The following is a 22,841-nucleotide window of genomic DNA, read 5'->3' as shown; positions in this document are numbered from 1 at the left end:
TTGCTAATGAAATGCTAATATCTGTAACTTCCATGCCCATTTGATCTAAAAAATAGGTTTTAATTTAATGGTCTGGACTGGAGGAATCAAAAGGCTCATGTCAATATAAACCTTTTTAGTGTTCAGTCCAACAACATGGCCTTTTAGTATGAAAACAAATGCACATCTCCAGAATATCTCTGGCTTCATAGCACAGCTTATTCATAGATGTTTTCTTTACGCTAACTTCCTATGCACCCTGTGGAGGAGGCAGATTAGAGAGCACTTGTACGAATATGCAAACTTTAAATTCTTATTTATCCAGAGCTACTGACACAACTGCAAACAGTAAGTGAACTGTATCCAAACAAATGACAAGTCCTAGCACTGGGAAATCTAGACGGCATCCTTTACTAGTACATTATTACAGGTTGCAGAAACTTGTTTAATAGTCATTGTTTGAGCTGACAAATGATGAAGAAGAAATGGGAGAAGTTTTCAGTGCTTTTAGCCCTTTTTAACGTTTGTGAATTACCCAACAACTTTTTTTTTTTTTTTTTAAATTCTTTCTGTCTCCAAGTCATTTGGAGATGTTTTTCCATACACAATCCTCCCCACCAAAACCAAACCAAACAAAACAATATCCACTTGATGCTTGATATGCAGCTAAGCACTGTTAGGGATCTATCTTCCACACATGGTTAGAGCATAGATCGGTGTTTATAGTGGGAATTCTCATGCCCATGCTTCCCATCAGTTCTGGCTTTGGGGTTGGCATCTATGCTGTGGCACAATGCAGGGCACAGGAGTGATGCAAACTGGTTCCTCCCCATTTGCTCACTTCCAGTGCCAACACTGACTCTTTGTACTGATATAAAAGGCAGCATCCAGGGGAAGTAGGTCAGTCACTTCCCAGAGAGGAGGGACAGTCTAAGAGTAGGGACTGGGCCAGACTAGGTGCCCTACACTTCTGCCATGCTTCTGTGAGTACCCAAGATTATTTCTCTTTTTCTTGGAGGTTTAGATCTCTACAGAAATTAAGCAATACACCCTCATCACCGAAGTGATGGATTTTTTCCTCCCTACTTGAAGACACTTATTCCAGCAAGGATGGAAATTCTAGTAGGGAAATGTATGCAGCCTGGCTGACCTCTAAAAGTGGAAGCCCTTCTCAGCTCACAATACCGCATGAAGTTGAAAAGCACTTACCACTGTCACTCATCTGAACCTCTTTAACCATAAGATCTATTAAGAAAGCAGTTACACTAAGCAGTACCACAGAAGCAGGCATTACATTGTGCAAGCAGCTGCAACAGGGAAAATAAATATTGTAGCAGATCTGTTACCTCTTAAATGTCTTTGCTTTTTAATTTTAATGAAGTGAGATGCTCAAAATTAGCTTTGCCTCATAAATGGTATAAAGCAGGCTCTTTCTCAAAGCCAAAACAGAAATAGCAAGTATTTCAGTTAAATCTCAGATCATTGGGCCAAGGATATTAGGAGTGATCGTTACAAAGTGCCTGGCTAGTCCAGATTTCGTCTCAAGATAAAAACCTCTTCTTCTGCAGTTTTGTACTTTCATATCGTTTCTGGCATCACTTAAAAGTGACAGAGTTTGCCACAACATAAACCTCCTATGTGAAATATTAGATCTCAAGAAAGAGGACCAGACCAGCAAAGGCCTTGCCCCCTTTTAGAGAGTCAAACCAAACTCTTTTCAGACATTTGGAGCCACCACAGCCACAGATGGAAAAGTCAAACCACAGCAAGCACACCTCTAAAACGCAGCAAAATTAAGAAATTGTCCACAGCTAAAAATACTTCACTGACCTATCCATATGAGATTGCCTCCCTTCTAGTTATTAACAATGGTCCAGCATGCAAGCTTAAATTCAGACACAGATCATAAAGGTAACCCCCAGGGAAGCTGAAACACTACTGAAATGAAACCACCTCCAACATGAAGCTTAGAACTTTCCCTCTTAACAACATGGAGATACTGCCTGATTCACTGACCATTACAGTGCGGCCAATTTAAAAAAAAAAAAAAAAAAAAAAAAAATTGCAGGCTTGATTTCAAGTTCAAAGTCTTTCCCAAGTCTTTTAAAAACATTTCAGAGCCCTCCAACAGCCTGCAAGGGTAAAAAGAAATAATAAAAAAACCCCTTTGAGACAGGCTGGGACTTTTTAACTCAAGTTTGACTGCACTGACTTCACCCTCGGAAACAAAATTACCTAGGTGATTCAAAAAAAAAGTTGCAGGGAAAATATATATTCTAGGTGGCACAGAATTTAATTTGTATTGTACTGTAGGGTACACTACAGATCATACACAGAAGGAGTTACTGAAGTGAAAATAAAAGTCAGTACTTCTCAGGAAGGAACCATCTAGGTGATCAAAACTAAAAAGCAGCATTCATTCATTTTCATTTAATAACTAATCTGTGCTCAGCCCAGAGGAAGGGACCATCAGAACAAATATTCTATAGTATTAAATGCAAAAGTGAGGAAGTGAGGATAAGCGCATGATACATGTTTCTCAAGAGTCAGTATCGCATCTGATGTTTATTATTTATTGGCTCATTATATGCATGCTTTGCTTTGAGACAGTAAGTCTAATTTCACATTCAGCCTTATGAGGACATCCGGAAAATATAGCACATTTTCTGCTGCTCAGAGCAGTCTCTCAGGGAGCCTTAATGGCAGTGTCTGTGTAGTCTTTGGCACAGACTGCATCTGGGAAACTTTAATGGCACAGAATCACTGTTTTGCTTGCTGCTGGTCCTGCTGTAAATGAGGAAAACAAATTTAATAGGATTAAATTACATATATTAGGCCCCAAAAGTTGGTGACTTATTTGCAGCAAACTATGTTTCCTGACAAAATTATGTTGCAAAATGCCCTAGTTATGACAGCCTGCAGTCCAGAGTTGCCACACAATTACAGCTAAGTGTACAGGATATTTTTTGACACAGCCCTACACAGTATTTCTGATTTCACTCTGAACACTTTCTCCCAGGGATTTCTGATTGCTCTCACTGGGAGCAGCTGAGTTTTGAAACTCTGATGGTTCACAGCAAAGCCAACGTGTGAGGTCTGAACACCAAGGTCTTAAGTAATGTGGTCCCTCAGCCACAGAGAAGGTCATTTTCCCTATTAAAAAACCCTTTGAGATGGGAAGAGCAAACTAGGATTATGGTGAATCTCAACAGGACTTAAATCTGCCTCTCCCAATTTCTCAACATTTCTGTACTGGGAGTCACATTCTGGTTTGGGGTTACAAACCTGCTCCCATGAAATTTTGATTCCACTTACACACTAGTTCAGAAAAGTTTGTATTTTGGAGAAGCTTTGGACAAACCCTAGAGAGGCTCTAGTTTGAGATCCTTGATGTTATTAGTCACAAGTACTTAGCCACCAGCCCAGATTCAGACCCAGTTCAGGGCTGTATCTGAGCACTGTCTGTCCCTCCTCATCTCTAGCTGTGCAGTACAATATAACTACTTTGGATCCATTTAGAAATAAACTGGAAAATGATAGGATTCCCACCATTTGCATTCCAGGATGATCCCCCAGTTAAAGTTTTAGTTGCACTGAGTAAATCCATGGTGCTTGCCAGACTAAGTATTCACTATCTGCTCCCTGCACCTTAGCCTTATGAGAATACGAGCTGTATTTTAACACCAAAGTATTCTCCAGTCTGAACAGAATCACAACTGTTTTATTTACCTTTTTTCCTCTCAATTCACACATCACCTTCTTTACTAGAGCCTCACCACATCAAAATAAAACACATTTTCCCTCTCCTCATTTGCAAGTACACAGCATTGAGATACAGCAGGTTATATCTGTTTCAGTTCATATCCTCAGCTGAATTCTCTGTTGTGTATACACAGTGACCAAAACCACCTGTGGCATTTCAGACATAGCAGTCCTAGGCTTACTCCAGCTGAGGGGAGATAGTGTGCTTACTTGCTCCCCCTGCAACAGGAATGACATGTTGAGGTGATGATTTAGGGTGTTCATCTGGTACGTTAGCATGCAGTATGACGGATATGTCATATCCATCACATGGATATGTCTTTATGGGGAAAAAAGCTATACAGAACAGTTCTGGTCACTGACTTAATTGGAAATCATGAGTCCAAGAACAATATTTATCATATCAAACATATAGGTTTTGCCTTCACCTCCAGAGCAACATTTCTCATCAGGCACCTCTACGCTTTCCTCAAAGGTAGGAGGCATCACTAGAATAACGTTTTAAGGTCTGACTTGTAATTTACTTGCCAAGATGGTTATTCTGGGTTGGCTGACAGCCCCTGCTGTTGACATACTAGTGGACTCACTTGCCTGTTTTCAGGAGCTCATCTCAGCAGTTACAGAGGAGAAAGGTGTCCTGCACCCTCCTTCACATTCATTCAACAATGCACAAATACAAAGAAGCACGCAATTGCTAATTTAAACCATTTGGGCGCTGGTCAACAAGAGCAGAGAGACCAGCTTGAAACCTCTTACCTGGCTATGGTGGATCCTGTCTACCTGGCTGTTGACTTCCTCCAAACACAACTTTCTTAATTTTAATATAGAAAACTTCTTATTCTGAAGACACACACACACACACACAAAAAAAGATGTTTGTAATTTATGGATCAATATCTACTCTCTCCATGGAAAATTTATGTCATGATAAAATATAGTTGGTGCCTATTGTCAAGAAAGACAGGGAAAACCAGATGTTATTCTTCACAGTGTAAGCAAATGTAGATTTTCCGGACTGTCGCCCAAAGAAATTTTTGAACCACCTCTATATCCATCATAAACATCAGCATATCCTGTCACTGCCACTGGAGATGACAATTAAGAGCTAACTATATGAGGAAGCATCCAGCTCTTTATTTACCACATAATTTAAAATGTTACAGCTAAGATCATCATTATCTAGTTTTTAAACAAGAAGACTTGCTGAAGCTGCCTGATTTTGTTCAGAAAATTAGCCTGAGGTTTATCTTTGTCGCCAGCCCTCACAAGATAACTACAGTAGTTATCACCTGCCAGCTAATATTATGTGAGAATATAGGGCAACAACTCTTGTAAGCAGACATTTGTGCTATTAGCACTGTAAGGACTCTCACCAGAACAGCTGCCCTAGAGATTAAATAAAATGAGAGTGAAGTGGTTCAGTTTAGAACAAAACGATATTATGTTCTAAGTGTAGATATTTCACCAAATCGTTAGTCACAGCATTGCAAGGGACAGGACAAGCCAGTAGTTTTGTGTTCAGTGCTTAAAAATTGATAGTACAAGATACACACACAAAAGAGGCACATGTAATTTATAAAAACAGCTATTTGTGTTGTTAAAAAACAGTTTGTGAAGGGAAGGTCTAAAATTTGAAATTTCAGTACCTGCAAAGTGACAAAGCACAGAACAAACAACCTGCACAAACTGATCACCCCCACAGCTTAGAGAGGCTTGTGCTCTCCACCGTTTTTCCACACCAGGATGATACACTATTCACATGTTTCATTTATTCCTGCATCCAGAAATAACCTTAGAAAGAGGATCCAGTCAGCAAGGCCGTTCCAGTCTTGCTTTGAGAAAAGGGCCAGTCTAAGAAAACCAGACAAGCTGGTTCAATCTCTAGGTCCATTACAGATGCCTTAAAGGCTTTCGCTCTAATTCTACCCTTACTTTAAAGGCCTGTGTGCCCCTATGCCACAGTACAGCCTGAATATACAGAGATCTGCTTCAAGCCTTACACTGGCCCCCTGCAAAAAGCTCACCCCCTAAGACACACCGTCCTTCCTGCCTTAGCCACTCCTCCAGACCACACCTGAGCTGGAGCTCTCTTCGAGCCCAGGCTTGCAGCAAGCGGAGCAGGATCTGTGCGTCCCTCCCTGGCAACCCAACTGACCCACTGCACTGACTGGTGGAAATTGTAGAGAGCAGACTCTGTTTAACACTTACATTTAGACAAATTATATCCTTGGATGCTGTTATATGTAAGTGTTCCCCTTTTATACCCATTGTTGTCTTTTGTAAATAAATGACCATCAAAACACTTGAAAGGCAGTAACTCATATTTCCGAGTTTTTAATATTTTGAAGTCACTGACATTTTATGAAAGGGCCTTCTAGTCTGCTCATAGGGGCCACAAGAGCCACAGGAAATGACATATATGAAATTATCTCCATAAAAAACTTCCCTCAATAATCCAACAATGATCCTAAATGTTTACCTCATACAGTCATCAACTACTGTCATTGTTATTTCATGAACTGAAAAAAAGAAAATTAATCCACTGGTAAGATATAATCCTCTAGATCAGGTTCTTCCCCATATAGTGAGAAGGAAGGGAACAGAAGAGTGAACAATTCCAGATACTGCTGTTGTATTCAATAGCAGACATTAATCTTTTCCAGTATATATTAAGAAATGCTGCACTGCCATATTATCAGAGGGAAAGAAATACGTCACCTCTCCATGCAAGCTGCCTTCAGCCCTAAATGTTTGTTCTGCTGCTTCAGAAAAGCTAATGAATGTATCCAAGGTAGTAGGACTTGAAAACCTGAATTGGAATAAAATATCATTGACAAATTGAAGCTTATATAAGAAAAGTTTAATTAAAACTGTTTTTCTTCGAGTTCAGAGTGTGTATCTACTCTTCAAAAAGGCTGATGTCTTTCATTTCAGAAGTTCATCCTGTGACCTGCTGTATGTCCTGTATCAGTCAAGTCAGTACTCATGAGATCCCCTTAGATGCTCTGGTCTACATCTCATGTAGCTCCAATGCAGAGGTATTTATGATACCTATATATTCCCAAATTTAAGCAAGAGAGGACATTTGTCATCAACGCATGGATTTTTATTTTAAAACAGGCTGCACAACTCCTCTTTGCAAGGAAAGTTTTGTTGGTTTGTGTCCTAAAACTGTGTATGTTCATGGGACTAGTCCTTTCCAGGTACACTATCAGAGGGGCAGAGGAAACACTGGCTCGTATCTCACTTACACAGTGCGAGGACAACTGCATCTCAGCAATAGGTTTAAAATGCTTGCCAACAGCTAAATCTAGGTGGATTTTGACAGCACGTCACGTTCATCATGAGAACGCAGCATCCACCTCCATAACCTGTCCTCAAAACAGTTCTCCTAACAAAGCAGTACAGCTCAAGAAATTGAACCCCATTCAAGACCAGTTACACCAGCTCATACTGAAGGAACAGACCTCAATTTGCTCAGTAAATACTCAGCAGTAAGCTTAGTACAGTCCGCTTTAAGGTTGATTTATACTTCACATTACAAATACCACAGTACTTAATCAACAATCATACGGCTTGAACAGATAGAGCTTTCGTGTTAGCCATGTCCTGTTAATACTTCTCAAAGTCCATTTTACCATTCAGTAGGATACATTAACGTGAAGCAAAACCAAATTTTTGAAATAAGTTCTAGTCAAAGTGAGCTTCCTTAGCTATCTGCCACTTTTGAAATAAATTAGTCCCTGCAGGGATTACCACCAGCACAAGCACCAGGCATCCACCCACATGGCACATTCAGCTGTTATACTTTTAATTCATTAGTCTCTTCAGCTAGGTTAGAGGTTATTACAGCCTCTCTGGGGTAAAAAAGAAAGCTTAGATGACCTCCTAACCTATTTTAAAATCTTTAACAAGGCTTTTAAAAATACAACACTTATTTCTTAACAATAGGGATTAGAAATTATTCTTGTACTAAAATAACATTCAAACCAAACCTGACAACGTCTTTGAAAAGCTCTTCAAATAGCAGTGGTAATGTATGCTAAACCTCAGAATTGCAAACCATTTAGATCATTAGATTCTTTAAAATTACCCCCCAAAAAAAGTTACAATGATATTTGTAAAAAAATTGCCAGTAAATTAAAATCATTAACAGTGCCTGAAATGTCTTAATCATAAATTATTTCTACTTCAATGTGATGTTCCAACTGACATTATATTAATTACTATTGCTGGTGTATTCTCAGTTTCTACAGTAAAATTTTTCATTTCTTAACTAGTCTCTCAATAAAAAGAGCACTCCTTAATAAAAGTTAAGTTTTCTATACCTATCACACACAATTTAAGATAGTAAATCAGCTTTTTCTCTCCACCAAATAAATACTTTACTTCACTTGAGGGGAAAACATTTCCAGAGATTAGAAGTATCACATTTTGGTGAAAGTAAGACAAGATTTCAAATGTTGTAGGTACCAAAATCGTAAGAATGAATGTATTGCATTAGACCCAAAAATTTATCCATTCACCCCAGTATCTACCTCTAGCTATTGCTGAAGAAAGATGAACAGCAGAAAAACATAAAAGTCAGAAGTAGTACAAAGCAATTTTTTCTTCCTAACAAGTTATTAATCCATGAGAAGGTTTCCCACATGACAGTTTAATTTCTTTAATAGCTTCTAGTGTGTTCAATAATTTTATCTAGCTCTTCACTTCATTCACTGACAATTTTTTTTTTTTTTTCTTCCGGAGAAAGCCAAGCCACTTGTGAGGCATTATGTCCCCTTGAAAAAGCCACAGTGGCACCTTCCCAATACATCACATTCACTTGTTATCTACTAATTTTATCCTTTGTGAAAGGTTTGTCGACACATTACATACAGAAGTCAGGCTGACTGCTCCCAAGATCCCAGGTCCCTCGGGAGCTCTATGGGCACTGCAGTTTTTCCACGTCTTCACAGTCCTTGGAGCTCCTCAGCCAATTAAAGCCACAAATGACCCTCCACAGTAATCTTCATAAAGTGTAGGCGGTGTAAAGCACTCTGTTTCCCTCTAGAAACTACCTGTGTCATGCAGCACAACACAGGCACCCGGGCAGCCCCTGTGGGCTGCCAGCGAGCTCAGGGTTACATTAACAGCCCAATGGGAGATGCACAAAGTCAGCTAAACCTCCACTCTGGGTGCATCTGCCCAAGAGAGCAGTCACATCCACTGAGGCACCACCGGTTGAGGCTTAGGATATATTAATACAAATTACTGATCTGCCTGGGGAAAACGATGCATAACTGGAGATCAGGCCGTAAACCTCCTGACTCCATTTTTTCTGGCTGTTACCAAAGCAGCACAATGATGTCTTCATATTGCCCCACAGCTTGCAGCCTTTCCATCACTCCATTGACAGTTTCACCTTTCCCTTACACCAGCAGTGCCATTTTGTGGGGCACTGGAGAGAGTGCGGGGTAAGATGAGGAGAAAGAGTGGCAGATTTCATTCAAGCAGGAGCCAAAGGCTTGACAACAGCTAGTAGGGTCAATAAGATCTCTGCTGACTGCCTCTGAAGCTCATTTTAGCCAGAATCTCTAGATCCAGAATCTCAAATATTTTGCCTGTAAAGCACACTGACATCATACCAAGATAATAAAAGCTTTAAGTGCTGCAAATCATACAACAAAGGCAATGGGGCTGCATAAAACCTGGTCAATCAGAATCTAACCCTTCTCAACCCTATCACCAAGGCTTACAACAAAACAGAGCAATCTTTGTCAGTGCCTAGTTTTCTACCATTGGACCATGCAGCCTTGCTTGAAACCTGCTCCTAATCGAATAAAAATCAGCTGCAGAAAGAGAGAAATATGACAGCAGTTGTCTGATCCTCACAAAGGAATATGAATGCAAGAAGGAAAGCTGGACAGAGAAATAAAATGCTACAACACAAGAAAGGAAAAACGAAATAAACAGGGAGCCCATGCAGTAAATTCACAAAATGGGATCCTTCCGAAGCATAAACTATCCCATTGCTTTTAGCGTCTGGCAGTGTGCTGGCATTAATGCCTTTCCTGCTCAGGTCTGAGACCTAAGCAATCTTCTTTGTTTGCAGGACCTGTCCCATATGGTAGAACCAAACAATGCACTGAAAGCTCATTGCTCTCACCGTAAACAAAGCTTCAGTGGAGGTCAATAGAAATCTCAATGGGAAACAAATGTTCTGATGATGAGACAGCTGCTTCAGGATTGTATCTTACAGCCAGTGACAAAGAGAAAGAAGGTAAATGCTTTCCATCTCAATTCACTTTTTCTGCATGTCTTATCTTCAGCTACGGGGGAGTGTATGAAAAATGTATTTTGAAGCATGTCAAAGCAGGAAAAATTCAATTTGCCACTAATAGATGAATTAGTTCTGAAAAGTAAGCTTAACTAAGTCAAACTGCACATTAGGAAATTAGCCCTTATCTGCCATTGCTTAGAACATGACTACAGTAATACAAGAAAGTAAGCTGTCTCAATAAGGCTAAATTTGCTTGCTTTGTGAATAAACAGAAAATATATACCAACTCACAATCATTCCATGCTTGTGTGCATACCTGCATGCACATGCTTATGAGTATATACAAACACTCAGAACCAGGCTGAGTTTCTCTCTATCAAACCTACCTATACATGCTAAATTGTATCAGTAAAGGATCCGGACAGTTCCAACAGTTGATCTGATTCCCTGTAGTTGAGCTGAGGTCAAAATAGTAAAACCAATTTATGGCACTTGAAACCTTGGTTTCATAATGCTTTCCACAGCCTACACAGTGCTGTAAATGCAAAGAGAGGCCAATGGAGATCAAGCAAAGATCAACATGTCTCCTATCACACATCAGCTTTGCAGCATTAAAAAGCATATTTGTCTCAGCTGTGATCTGTTATCGATACAGCTGAAAACTTACTGTAATAAAATTTTGTTTTAGCCTCTGCTGCCTCTTTGTCATTTCCTCCATCACTCACAGATTAGCAACCAACTACATACACAACTCAACTCCATTTGTGGATGGAACATAATTTATGATGTGGCTATCATTTGACCTGTATCAGAAACAATTCTGCATGATGACAGCTTGCAACTCAGAAAACTTCCAAACATGACTTTCAAAGTTATATGGTCAGAACCCATGATCTTAGTAATGATTAGCACTTGACCAAGTGCTGAGCATCTAAATATAGAAATGACCCAATTAAAGAGAAGGCAGGGACAGGAGATGTTATAGTGGGGGTCTGCTACAGGCCACTCGACCAGGAAGAACAAGCAGATGAGGCCCTCTATGGGCAGATAGGAGCAGCCTCACACTCACAAGCCCTGGTCCTCATGGGGGACTTCAACCACCCCAATATCTGTTGGAGGAACAACACAGCAGTGCATAGGCAATCCAGGAGGTTCCTAGAATGCCTTGATGAAAACTTCCTTCTCCAAGTGACAGGGGAGCCAACGAGGAGAGGTGCTGTGCTGGACCTTGTTCTCACCAACAAGGAGGGCTGGTGGGGAGTGTGAAGCTCAAGGACAGCCTTGGCTGCAGTGACCGTGAAATGATAGAGTTCAAGATCCTTAAGGCAGTGAGGAGGGTGCACAGCAAGCTTGCTACCCTGGACTTCAGGAGAGCAGACTTCGGCCTCTTCAGGGATCTGCTTAGCAGAGTAGCACTGGATATAGCCCTGGGGGGAAGAGGGGCCCGAGAAAGCTGGTTAATATCCAAGGAACACCTCCTCCAAGCTCAGGCATGATGCATCCCGACAAAGAGGAAGTCAGGGAAGACCATCAGGGTGCCGGCATGGATGAACAAGGAGCTTCTGGACAAACTCAAACACAAAAAAGAAGCCTGCAGAGGATGGAAGCAAGGACAGGTAGCCTGGGAGGAATACAAAGAAACTGTCTGGGTAGCCAGGGATCAGGTTAGGAAGGCCAAAGCCCTGACAGAATTAAATCTGGCCAGGGACATCAAGGACGACAAGAAAAACTTCGATAGGTACATTGGTGAAAAAAGTAAGACTAGGGAAAATGTGGGCCCTCTCCAGAATGAAATGGGAGACCTGGTTACCTGCGATGTAGAGAAGGCTGAGGTACTCAATGACTTTTTTGCCTCGGTCTTCACCAGCAAGGGCTCCAGCCGTGCCACCCAAGACACAGACGGCAAAGGCGAGGACTGGGAGAATGAAAAACTGCCCACTGTAGAAGAAGATCATGTTCGAGAGCATCTAGGGAACCTGAAGATGCACAGGCCCATGGAACCTGATGAGATGCATCCATGGGTCCTGAGGGAACTGGCAGATGAAGTAGCTAAGCCACTGTCCATCATGTTTGAGAAATCGTGACAGTTCAGTAAAGTTCCCACTGACTGCAAAAGGGCAAACATAGCACCCATTTTTAAAAAGGGAAAAAAGGAAGACCTGGGCAACTACAGGCCAGTCAGTCTCACCTCTGTGCCTGGCAAGATCATGGAGCAGATTCTCCTGGAAACTATGCTAGGGCATATCAGAAATACAGAGGAGATTGGTGACAGTCACCATGTCTTCACAAAGATCAAATTGTGCCTGATGAATTTGGTGGTCTTCTACAATGGGGTTACAGTGTTGTTGGATAAGGGGAGAGCAACTGACATTACCTACCTGGACTCATGCAAAGCATCTGACACTGTCCCACACAACATCCTTGTTGATGAATTGGAGAGACATGGATCTGACAGAGGGACCACTCAGTAGATAAGGGATTGGCTGGATGGTCGCACTCAAAGAGTTGTGGTCAACAGCTCGATGTCCAAGTGGAGAGCAGTGACAAGTGGTGTTCCTCTGGGGTCAGTGTTGGGACTGGTGCTGTTTAACATCTTCATTCGTTACATGGACAGTGGGATTGAGTGCACACTCAACAAGTTTGACGACAACACCAAGTTGTGTGGTGCAGACGACACGCTGGAGGGAAGGGATGTGCCATCCAGAGGGACCTGGACAGGCTTGAAAGGTGGGCCCATGCAAACCTCATGAAGTTCAACAAGGCCAAGTGCAAGGTCCTGCACATGGGCCAAGGCAATCCCATGTACAAATACAGCCTGGGCAATGACTGAGGTTATTAGTGGATGGAAAACTGACTATGAGCCAGGAATGTGTGCTTGCAGCCCAGAAAGCCACCGTATCCTGGGCTGCATCAAGAAAAGTGTGTCCAGCAGGTTGAGGGAGGTGATTCTCCTCCTCTACTCCACCCCTGTGAGACCCCACCTGCAGTACTGTGTCCAGCTCTGGGGCCCCCAACATAAGAAAGACATAGACATTCTTGAGTGGGTCCAGAGGAGTTCACAAAGATGATCAGGGGCTGGAGCACCTTTCCTATGAGTGTTGGGCTTGGTCAGCCTGGAGAAGAGAAGTGTCTGGGGAGACCTTATAGCAGTCTTCCAGTACTTAAAAGGGAGCTTACAGATAGCAAGATAGCAAGAGACTTTTTACTAGGCCATGTAGTGATAGAACAAGGGGTAACTTTTAAACTGAAAGAGGGTAGATTTTGATTAGATATAAGGAAGAAATTATTTCCTGTGAGGGTGGTGAGACACTGGAACAGGCTGCCCAGAGAGCTTGTGGATGCCCCCTCCCTGGAAGTGTTCAAGGCCAGGTTGGACGGGGTTTTGAGCAACCTGGTCTAGTGGAAGGTGCCCCTGCCCATGGCAGGTGGGTTGGAACTAGATCATCTTTAAGGCCCCTTCCAATCCAAACTGTTCTATGATTCTATGATTCTGTATGTTTTCAGCATATAATACTTGATGATAGAGAAAACAAGATGCTTTCTCTTTTCAACATTGGGCTGACTGAATCATATAGAAGTTTTTTGAAAGACTGGTATCTCAGTTTCATTTAGTATCTGTGGTATTCTAGAAACCTTCCAGGCAGAGAGAGGACACTCGCTGTTCCTTTACCGGAAATTTTATAATCCCAGATTACAAGGACAGTCAAGGATTAAGAAATTAGTTTAGCAGAATGATCCTTTTGCCTATCTGCCAACCTCACTTGAGAGAACACAGAAGAATATAAACTCAAAGGTCTACTTTCATTTTATTGCTAAAAGATTTAAAAAATCTCTGGTGAGTGTTGTAAAGTGGTTATTTACTGTTCTGGCTCAGGAATGAAATTTCAGTGATGGAGCCTAGTGAGAAAAGGGAAAAAAGCTTGTTGAGCATGGTTTTCTTAATCTTCTGCTTCCAAGGACACTGTTGGTTCATTCAATCCTCCATCTGTGAACTGCTTGTCATGGGGTATTTCCATTAGTGTAGATTTGAGAGGAGGGAAAAGACAGATTTGATCCTCCTACACACTGTGACATGTTTTGCCCTGAGGCAATATTCACCCCTTGCCCCAGGCACTATGTGAAAGAATGAAAGGCAAGATGTTGGTGTGTTTGCAGCAGTGGAGGTGGAGATATGTGAGTTGGTGGTGTAGTTATCAACACATACCTCTAAGTATCTGCTCACCCTAAAATGTGTTGTTCACCTGCATAGCTATCGCTGGTGGGCAAGTCTGTAAGTGCATCTGCAGCTTGCTGTTCAGTAGGAGGGACGTGAGCACAAATGGACTGCATTCCCAAATGACAGAGTAAGTGGGTGTGACAATCACATGGCCATCTGCTTAATGGTACAAGTGAATTTTCAACTGTTGCAGTAAAATAAGTAATTGTCCTGCTTTTAAAGAACAGATAGTATTTTGTTCTGTTTTCTTCCAAACAAATTACTTTGCAACTATTTGAATTATACATTTAAAATATTTTTCAGTAACATGTAAAAAACCAAAGTTCTATTAGAAAAAAAAATAGCTGCAAAAAACTCCAGTCACCCTTGACTAAATGCAGACATCCTGAAATGAACAAGGAAGTAAAAAAAAAGCCCAAAGAAATCTATTGGAGAAATGTAGAGCACTGTAAATAATCTCAGACAAATACAGCTATAATAGAATAATCTTATCCTGACTTAATCCACTAATCCATACTTATTCATGTAACAAAGAGAGTTCAGAAACTCAAATTTAATTTCTAGCTTGTGGCCCAAATGCATATGAAAAAGCTGCTAAATTTGCTTATGTAGAAAATGCCAGTATTTGATACATTTTCATCAAAAGCAACAAATAATATTCCCTCCCTATTTTCCTTTAGTGTAAAGCAAACAAAATGATTTTCAGATTCATTACTATTTAAGGTTTTGCAGAAGTACATATCTTCAAACTGAATTGCAATTTCTATTTAAACTAAGGGATAAAGAATCAAGTTTATATACAAGTTGAACAGATTTCATAGACAAATATTTCTATTTAGGCTAAATATCATTGTAGCATCACCATGTAACTAGCTAAAAAAATGCCAGTTTTCCAGGACAGAATATTTTCTGCAAATCTGCTGACGTGTAACACACTGCACATGTTTACTTGATCATGTCTGACTGCTCTTCACAACATGGTAGAGTCTAGTTTCTTTTTCTTTTCTGATTAACTGGCTACAGATTACCTCAAAAAGAGGAATGAAGCAAGTTTCAGAGAAAATTAACCCCACTTCTTTCAGCTCCTGGTATTCAGTCAGATAAGTACTGATGTTTGTCATTAAAAATGGGAGACTGTATGATCCCCTTTGACTCTGGTTTTCATATTTTTCTCACTCTGATTGAAATGTCAGATATCTGCAAATGGTATTGTACTAATAATTAATTAAATCATAAAGAAACCAGGCATGGCTGTGTAGCCTTTTCAGTAAAAACAATTGTTTATTCCAGCTGTGTTCTCCAGAGCAGTCTTTCAAAATTAGTGTTGGAATTCCTTTTTTTTTATTCCAGATTGTCATGTATTTAATTGTATTTCATTAGTATTTGTTTCTGTTCTTTTATTTTCCCTTTCTCTTGTTTTCAATTATTTTTTATGTCAGTACTTTCTCCTTTCAGAATTGCTTAATGCAAGCTAAATTATCCAAATCATATAAAGATTTAGAACTTCAAATTAAACCCCATAATTTATCCATTGTGAATTTTTGCCATGTTACTTAAAATGTGTGAACAGAAAGAATCACAGATGTATGAAATCACACATTTCAGTTCTGGTTTCTTTAATATATAGCTACTGGAAATAAGAGTATCAGTATATATAGCATACAGATTGGAGTGATGTATACGTTAGCATACTTGGGGACTGATCTGACTCCAGATCAAAAAAGGCTGACCCATGAATAATAAACTGGTATGCTTTTTCAGCTAAACTCAGTCTCTTTGAAATATACTAGAAAATACAAGACATCGACAGATATCATGTGAATGATGATTGTGGAAAATATCTTTCCAGTAACCTGATAGCATCACTGCACATGACATTTATCAGGGTGAGGTATCTAAAAGCCAGTATTATATAGCAACACTCATTTGGATTTTGACATATAAATAGTGGACTACATCAACACTGAGGTTTGGGATTCATCTTCTCTACATAAGATAGCTGAAAGTTAAATACCTACATCCCTGTTAATTTTTCTGTCTCTTGTTTTGTGGTTGGGAAGAAATATGCACTTCTGCATGGCTGACACCATGCTAGGATATAGGTGTCTGAGACCGACTGGATGAGATGCTGTGGTAATCTTCCATTCCTCAGTTTTTGAATGCTTAACTTAAAAATGAAGCCCCTTTGAGCTGTCAAAGGAGATAGAAAGTGCTTTCTAGAGTATTAGACCTCTGTAAGACAGCTTGCACAGTCCACCCAAGTGTGAGTCCTCGCCTTTGCCATCTGTGTCTTGGGTGGCGTGGCTGGAGCCCTTGCTGGTGAAGACCAAGGCAAAAAAGTCATTGAGTACCTCAGCCTTCTCTACATCGCAGGTAACCAGGTCTCCCATTTCATTCTGGAGAGGGCCCACATTTTCCCTAGTCTTACTTTTTTCACCAATGTACCTATCGAAGTTTTTCTTGTCGTCCTTGATGTCCCTGGCCAGATTTAATTCTGTCAGGGCTTTGGCCTTCCTAACCTGATCCCTGGCTACCCAGACAGTTTCTTTGTATTCCTCCCAGGCTACCTGTCCTTGCTTCCATCCTCTGCAGGCTTCTTTTTTGTGTTTGAGTTTGTCCAGAAGCTCCTTGTTCATCCATGCCGGCACCCTGATGGTCTTCCCTGACTTCCTCTTTGTCGGGATGCATCGTGCCTGAGCTTGGAGGAGGTGTTCCTTGGATATTAACCAGCTTTCTCGGGCCCCTCTTCCCCCCAGGGCTATATCCAGTGCTACTCTGCTAAGCAGATCCCTGAAGAGGCCGAAGTCTGCTCTCCTGAAGTCCAGGGTAGCAAGCTTGCTGTGCACCCTCCTCACTGCCTTAAGGATCTTGAACTCTATCATTTCACGGTCACTGCAGCCAAGGCTGTCCTTGAGCTTCACACTCCCCACCAGCCCTCCTTGTTGGTGAGAACAAGGTCCAGCACAGCACCTCTCCTCGTTGGCTCCCCTGTCACTTGGAGAAGGAAGTTTTCATCAAGGCATTCTAGGAACCTCCTGGATTGCCTATGCACTGCTGTGTTGTTCCTCCAACAGATATTGGGGTGGTTGAAGTCCCCCATGAGGACCAGGGCTTGTGAGTGTGAGGCTGCTCCTATCTGCCCATAGAGGGCCTCATCTGCTTGTTCTTCCTGGTCGAGTGGCCTGTAGCAGACCCCCACTATAACATCTCCTGTCCCTGCCTTCTCTTTAATCCTGACCCATAAACTCCTGGTCGGCTCCTCATCCATCCCCAGGCAGAGCTCCGTGCACTCCAGCTTGTCACTGACATAGAGGGCAACACTCCCTCCTTGTTCCCCTGCCTGTCCTTCCTAAAGTGCCTGTATTCTTCCATTCCAACACTCCACTTATAGGAGCCATCCTACCACATGTCTGGGATGTCAATAAGATTGTAGCCCTGCAGCCATGCAAATGTCTCTAGCTCCTCTTGTTTATTCCCCAATCTACACGCATTTGCATAGAGGCATTTGAATTGCCCTCCCCAATGAAGCTGACTTACTGGCTGGAATTCTCTTGTGCTGCTCCACAGGTACTCTCCTGCTCACCTGTGACCCCTCTCCACGCTCTGGGTATCTATTGCTGGTACTGCCATCAAACTGGTAGGAGTGGGATGGAATGAGGTTCCCCTCCTCTGGCAACTTTAGTTTAAAACCCTTCTCACCAGCTTGGAAAGCCTATGACTGAAGTTCTTCCCCTTCTCTGACAGATGGACCCCATCAGCCCACAGTAGACCAAGCTTCTCAAAGCCAGTCCCGTGGTCTAAGTAACTGAACTCTTGGCTGTGGCACCAGTTGCATAAACGTCTGTTTATTCACCAGATTCGATGGGTCCTTTCAAACCCCTTCCCTTTGACTGGGAGGACTGATGTAAAAACTGCCTATGCTCTAGAGTCCCTTACCATCACTCCCTGGTCCCTGTAATCCTTCTTGATAGTCCTCAGACTGCTCCTGGCCGTAACATTGATGCCCACGTCAAACAACAGAAACAGATAACAGTCTGGATGAGGCTCAGTAGTCTCTCAGTGACATCCCTGACACAAGTCCCCAGTAAGCAGCAACACCTCTCTAGAGAGTGCGCCAGGTCAGCAGGTGAGTGCCTCCGTACCTCTCAGAAGAGAGTCACCTACTAGTTTCACCCCTTGCCTTTTCTTGTGCTGGTTGTTAGACAAGAGAGCACATTGGACTGCCTTACTCAGCTCCAGCATCTCTTCTCATGTGACATGTCTTTCCTCTTCAGTCTGCAGAGCAGTGAAGTGGTTCTCCAAGGGCACCTCAGGCTTCTCGGGAAGGCTCTTCCTCCTGCAGGTCCTTGCTATTGCCAGCTTCCATTCTCCTGCATTATTGGCCCCGCCCCCTTATATCTGTGCCTGTGGGGGAGTTTCTGTTTGGCTGTGGGTCCACTGCAGACTGCGCTTGGAACCTGCTATCTAAATCCTTCTCAGCCTCCCTGATGCTATGAAGCCTTCTCACCACCTCCTGCAGCTCAGCCACCTCATGCAGGAGGTCCTCTGCCTGGGCACGTATTTTGCAGGCAGGTCTGTCTGTGATTTTTTTTTTTTGATGCATGTGAAATTAAACATGAATACGTACACATTATTTCCTCTGTCTTTACATCCTTACTAGGATTAAGTGAAACTAACTAAAACTGAAGTCACAGAATCACAGAATCACAGAATCGTCTAGGTTGGAAAAGACTTTGAAGATCATCCAGTCCAACCATTAACCTCACACTGACAGTTCCCAACTACACCATATCCCTAAGCACTATGTCAACCTGACTCTTAAACACCTCCAGGGATGGGGACTCCACCACCTCCCTGGGCAGCCCATTCCAATGCCTAACAACCCGTTCTGTAAAAAAATGCTTCCTAATATCTAGTCTAAATCTTCCCTGGCGCAATTTCAGGCCATTACCTCTTGTCCTATCGCTTATTACTTGGTTAAAGAGACTCATCCCCAGCTCTCTGCAACCTCCTTTCAGGTAGCTGTAGAGGGCGAAGAGGTCTCCCCTCAGTCTCCTCTTCTCCAGACTAAACCCCCCCAGTTCCCTCAGCCACTCCTCGTACGACATGTGCTCCAGACCCTTCACCAGCTTCTTTGCCCTTCTCTGGACACACTCGAGTAATTCAATGTCCTTTTTGTAGTGAGGGGCCCAAAACTGAACACAGTCATTGAGGTGCGGCCTCACCAGTGTCGAGTACAGAGGTAAGATCCCTTCCCTGTCCCTGCTGGCCACGCTATTTCTGACACAAGCCAGGATGCCATTGGCCTTCTTGGCCACCTGGGCACACTGCTGGCTCCTGTTCAGCTGGCTGTCAATCAACACCCCCAGGTCCCTCTCTGACTGGCAGCTCTCCAGCCACTCCTCCCCAAGCCTGTAGCGCTGCTGGGGGTTGTTGTGGCCCAAGTGCAGCACCCGGCATTTGGCCTTATTGAAACTCATCCAGTTGGCCTTAGCCCATCGCTCCAGCCTGTCCAGATCTCTCTGCAGAGCCTCCCGACCCTCGAGCAGATCAACACTCCCACCCAACTTGGTGTCGTCTGCAAACTTACTGAGGGTGCACTCGATCCCCTCGTCTAGATCATCAATAAAGATGTTAAACAGGAGTGGCCCCAAATCCGAGCCCTGGGGGACACCACTCGTGACCGGCCGCCAACCGGATTTAACTCCATTCACCACAACTCTTTGGGCCCGGCCATCCAGCCAGTTTTTCCCCCAGCAAAGCGTGTGCCCATCCAACCCGCAAGCAGTCAGTTTCGCCAGGAGAATGTTGTGGGAAACGGTGTCAAAGGCCTTACTAAAGTCAAGGTAGACAACATCCACAGCCTTTCCCTCATCCAATAAGCGGGTCGCCCTGTCGTAGAAGGAGATCAGGTTTGTCAGGCAGGACCTGCCTTTCATAAACCCATGAAAGTCTTCTCTGTAAGGAAAGAGATGTTGATAATTCAGTTATCATAAGATGTTTATAAAATTATTTTAAGTCTGGTCAACAATTTTCTGCATTGTTTCATGCTAATTACTGCAACATCAAGTCTTACAGATGCTGCATATCCAGAATTTCACATCAGGAAGCTATAAAAAATATATATATAGCAGCTACAGCTAAATAAATGAATCACAGAAAAGACAACTAACGAAAAGATCATGTATTTTCTATTTTCTCAAAATTTCAGTGAAGCCAAGGTGTTTCTAAAAATACTACTTCTTCATTCTTGATGACCTGCTAAACAGTGCTACTGAAAATTTAGAGAAATTCTTGCATATTCAAATAGGAGCCAAGTGTCAGCCAGCTGCTTATTGTTACTGATGCTGTAATATCACACTACTGTCAAGCAGTCAGACTTTCCAATTTCAAAAAGATGCTCATATACATAATCTTGCCCATTCACCTCAATTTTTCCACCAAGGTATGCATAAATACCATCTTCACATGTTTTGCAAGAAAAGCCTGGTATTGGTGATCTAGCTCGACTAGTCTGGCTTTACACTGAAAGGGTTCGGTGCAGCAGGAGAATCAGCAAACCTGGAAGCTATGATGTTGCTGTTCCTCCATGCCCCAGCAGTCTTAGGACCAGGGTAATTCCCACTTTATTTTACATGCATGTCCACGAAAATATTAGACATGCACAATTCTTGGTCTACTAATTATTACCCATCCCTTCTTTCTTGTTCTATGTTTTCAGCTTGATGTAGGGAGCCAACCTTGTTGAATTTGTTTCATAAAGGGAAAACACATGGCAACACATCACAGCATGAACATACCAACATACAAGACACATCCCACCTTACAAGTCCCCTGAGAAGTCCCTAAAATGGAGAAGGTGGTGGGTTTTTTTCCTCATTCACCCAAGATGTAGTTTAAACATACATGTTGCAGAAAATAAACAAATTTCAGCAGTGCCTAAGAAATATTTGTAATTAACAAAAGCTATAACAAAATCTGTAAAAATTTTATTGCCATATCTGAAAAGGCCTAAAATAAATAGACAAAAAAATCCTGAATAGTTGCAAAGCTGAAGCTGGAAATGTACTGGTTAAGGCATATATGTTTCAAAAGACCTTGAGAAGGAGAAGAAAACAACTTAATCCGTAGCTATAATAAGCCATGTTCCAGTGACCAGCCGCAGGAATGGGAAGCAGATAAAGAAGAGAGGAGTAGTGAAGTCTTTTTATCTGGAGCTAAAGAACAGCAGATCATCCAGTGAGACTTTTCTATGTACCTCGTTAGACATGTTTTGGAACAGAAGCAAGGAAGAATGTAGTTCTAATATTTGCCTAGGACACAACAGCCTTACAAACTAAGAGGAATCTTTACTAAATATAATCTTAATGCTTTTTATTGTTTTCTTTTTGTATAGCTTTAGTACTGCAAATCTATGCTTTTAAGTCAGTATATTTTTTTAATCATGTCTAATGAAGCAGCTTCCTCAGAGCAAGAGCTCAAAACATGCCATTTCCATGGAAGCAGCAGCCCCCAAAACTATGGCACTGCAGCCCATTTATTCTAGACAGTGCCCTAAAACCTAGTGCCTGGGGAACACCACGAGAGAAAACCTGTACTTAACTTCTGCCTACCTGGTAGTGTGGGAAAGTGAGAGGCAGAGGCATGTACCGTTGGGCACATGACAGGATAATGATGGCAGCCCTAGGGGGTACAGTTACACTGTGAAGGAGGTCTAAAAAAGTTCAGTTCAGCTGCTATACCACCAAATTCAGAAGAAAGGCTCTCCTCAAGCTGTGCCTCTTGCAGATACAGCTTGAAAGCAGCTGTCCTCATACCTTGCTCACCTAAGAAGTGCAATAAAATAAATTCTGCTAAATGCTTTACAGTTCCATAGCATTCCTTTAAAACTTTTTAAAATCATTACATCCTTTTATTAGGATATGTTAACAGATTTTTAGCAGAGTTTCTTTAGTAAGATTATTTTTGGGTGAGCAGTCATTTTGCAAATTTAATACAAGTTCTACACTTGTAGTATATTAAGTGAGCTGAATTGCTATTGGGAAGTTAAACATATTGCAGAAGATGCTTTGCAGAGTGAAACAGCAGTAAAAAAGACGCTATTTTGTTGAGATGATGTATTTTATTTCATAGTTAGAAACATATTAAAGTATGTAGAGCATATAAAAGTAAGTGTTGAGATTTCATCTAGGATAGTTTCAATTTGAGATAAAGAACCCAATTTCTCAGACCTCTTCTCAAACAGAAAAAAAAAATACCCATCAAAATGTAAAAGAAAGAGGACTATTCTATAATCACGATCTGATGAGCACAAAGATCCTTTCAGTCAACAACCTGCCCCACAGAAATGCTCTCAGGTCACCATGATGCACTTCAGTGAAGAACCTCCTAGAAATATAGAGCAAAACCTCATAAGGTATGAAACACATATATGCATGTATTTATATTGAAGCCATGGAACAATAGTGGAAAACATCAGTTAGGAGTCTGGTCTACCATTTTCTAAAGGACTCTACTCATCAAAATGTCTTATTTAGTTATTTATCATGGTGGTATCTCAGAGACAGTGGCCCTGAACTCCCAGTGTCACGCAAGTCCTCTGAAAACTACTATGACTGCAAA

Source organism: Strix aluco, chromosome 3 (genome assembly GCF_031877795.1).
Source record: "Strix aluco isolate bStrAlu1 chromosome 3, bStrAlu1.hap1, whole genome shotgun sequence".
NCBI classification, from domain to species: domain Eukaryota; kingdom Metazoa; phylum Chordata; class Aves; order Strigiformes; family Strigidae; genus Strix; species Strix aluco.
The sequence above is the reverse complement of the archived record's forward strand: the minus strand, read 5'-3'. Positions refer to the sequence as shown.